We start from the raw sequence: 2648 nt of genomic DNA, 5'->3' as shown, positions 1-2648 counted from the left end.
CTTTGTGGATGCCGCAATCGAATCCGGCTCTTCACTTTCGTGGCTCTAGACACGCGCCTGCGCGGAGACAGGCCACTTCCAAAATGGCTGAAGGGCAAGACCCCGCCCCCCGGGGTCGGACACTAACAACATGACGAGGGCCGAATCGCTGCCCTCGTCGGCTGGGGGAGCCTCACCCGGTCACCGCACTCAGAAGCCTCGTCCAGCCAGTGCAAGGCTCCCGAGTGAGCGGGGAACCGAGTCCGGCGGAGGCGACTGTGGCAGCCGAGGGCCCGATCCGCGGGGATGGCGCCCCGGAGCAATGCGGGAAGGGGGTGCGCCTGCTGGGCCGCTCCTCTGGATCAGGATCAGAGGGGTGGGTGGCGGCGGGGGTGCATTCCTGCGCGGGCCAGCCGGCCTGGCCCAACAGGGAGAACTGGGGGCAGGAGGGATGGAGCCAGGGGGTGGGGGGGCGAGGCGGGGCGGCAGCGAGCGGGGCGCTGTCAAGCCCGCTGTGCACGCCCTTATTGCGACGGGCCAGGTCAGGCAGCGCGGGAGAAACGTTCCGCCTGCGAGCGGCCACGTCGGCACTGCCAAGCAGACAGACCTTCCGGGGAAGAAGGGCAGGAAAGAGCCACGTCTCCCCTTCTGGCGGCCATCTTAGGAGAGGCAAGGAAGTGTCTCACGCTCGGGAGGGGAGGGGGGAAGTGACGACACAGGCGCCATCTTGTTCGTGGCTTCCTACAGGGAAGGTAGCCCTCCGCCATTTTAGTAGTGGCCGGCCTTGCAGAGGCGTTCCATAGACGTATGAAGGGGAAGAGGTGGCGCTCCTGCCCTGTGCACCTGCCCCCAGAACGCGATCTCCTTCTCCTGCTCGGCGTCTACTCGAAGTAGGCATCGGATTCTCCTGGCTTGGACTCACAGCTGCCCTACCTCGCAGGGCTGTTGTGAGGATAGAACGGGGAGAATGGGAATCGTGGGCGCTGCCTTGGGGTTAGGATTATCTCCAAGATTATTTTCACGTATGCTATCGTTAAGGGACAGAAGAGCTGAAAGTATTTTGTGGGAAGGGCTAGCCCTGATGCCCATGGGTGCCTGCCCTCTCCCCGCTCGGCTCTCATTCTTCTTTTCTCATTTCCTTCTCCTCTACCGTGAGAAACGGCTCGGAAGACAGGATGTCTCATGAGAGAAAAGGCTTGTGAAAGCCTTTCCTTTTTTAAAAAAAACAAGTTTTATTATTATTATTATTACTATTTTCTACAAGCTAAAAAAATAAAAAAACTAAAAACATCAATCGTCAGAGACATCAGAACTGCTGGGTCAGCCCCCCCCCATTTTTTTTATACCAATCCATCGACATATTCAAATCTGCGCACAGTCCCATCTCTCTAGCCAGTAATAAAAAGAGTTCCAGGTTTGACAGCAGTATGTATCCTCTTTCTCCTTCAGAGACAAAGTCAGCCTGTCCATTTCAGCCCAATCCAGGATCTTTTTAAAAATCAGTTCATCAGAAGGTGGTTCTTCACTCCTCCAATGTGGGGCAAATACAATCCTTGCTGCAGTAATCACTACATGTAAATCAAATAGGTTGCCTGTTTGTCAACATCATCAGGCACAATGCCTAATAAAAAGACTTCAGGTTTAAATATTAAAGATTTTTGTAACATTTCTTCAAGCCATTTATGTTGTTTAGCCCAATAGATTTTTCCCTTATGACAAGTCCACCATATGGGATAAAAAGGACCAGGTTAATGTTTGCCTTTCCAGTGAAAGCCTTCGGGCCGCAATTCTCGGCAGTGGCCACAGGAGGGCACTCCAGGCGCGCCGCCGACGCCTCCGTTGCTGAGCGTACAGCCACACCGGGATCCCGGGCTGCACGAAACCCTCCCCGCGCACGGGCCGCACGCTGCGGCCGCCCCCCCCCCCGCTTTTGGGAAATTCGGGGACGGAGTCCCTTCGCCCCTCCTGGAACACGGGCTGGCGCTGGGGCTGGCTCTGAGCTTGCCGCGGCTCTTTGTGGATGCCGCAATCCACTCCGACTCTTCACTTTCGTAGCTCTAGACACGCGCCTGCCCGGAGACAGGCCACTCCCAACATGGCTGAAGGGCAGGCCCCCTTTCTGGGTTGGACACTACCAATATGGCGAGGGCCGAAACTGCGTCACTTCTCTGCGCCGCAGGCGCCTCGGTTTTGACGTCATGTCCAGCATGGCTGCCCGAATGCGACGTGAGGCTTCTTGCTGCCCTTCCTGCCTCTCCTGCCATGGGCACCCGAGGTGAAGGAAGGGAAGGGAAGGGCTGCTCCTCCCCCTGTCTGCGAAGACGGGGGCGGTGGGGGTTCTCTGCCACCCCCCCCGCGTCTCTCGCTCCCCCCAGCCCCCGGGCTGGTGGCCCTGACCCCTCCGTGGAAGTCTGGGCAGAGTTGCCGCCTCCAGCGGAGAGGCTCCGGGAGGCCGGGCGGGCCTTGCCGGATATCTTACGTACCCTAACCCTTTTCTAACCCTAACCCTACCCTGGTTCACACGCCTAACCCTAATTTGGGGTTAAAGTTCCATTGGAAAGAGGGTGATTTAGAAAAAGCCTTACCTGAGTAGGTTTTTCTGCGCAGCTCAACATTTCTGCGCATTCTAAACACATTCCAACCGTTAGAAGCATGCCAGGACCCCTAGC

This window comes from Varanus komodoensis, unplaced genomic scaffold (assembly GCF_004798865.1).
Source record: "Varanus komodoensis strain SLA01 unplaced genomic scaffold, ASM479886v1 scaffold313, whole genome shotgun sequence".
Lineage (NCBI taxonomy): Eukaryota > Metazoa > Chordata > Lepidosauria > Squamata > Varanidae > Varanus > Varanus komodoensis.
This window is presented reverse-complemented; position numbering follows the sequence as displayed.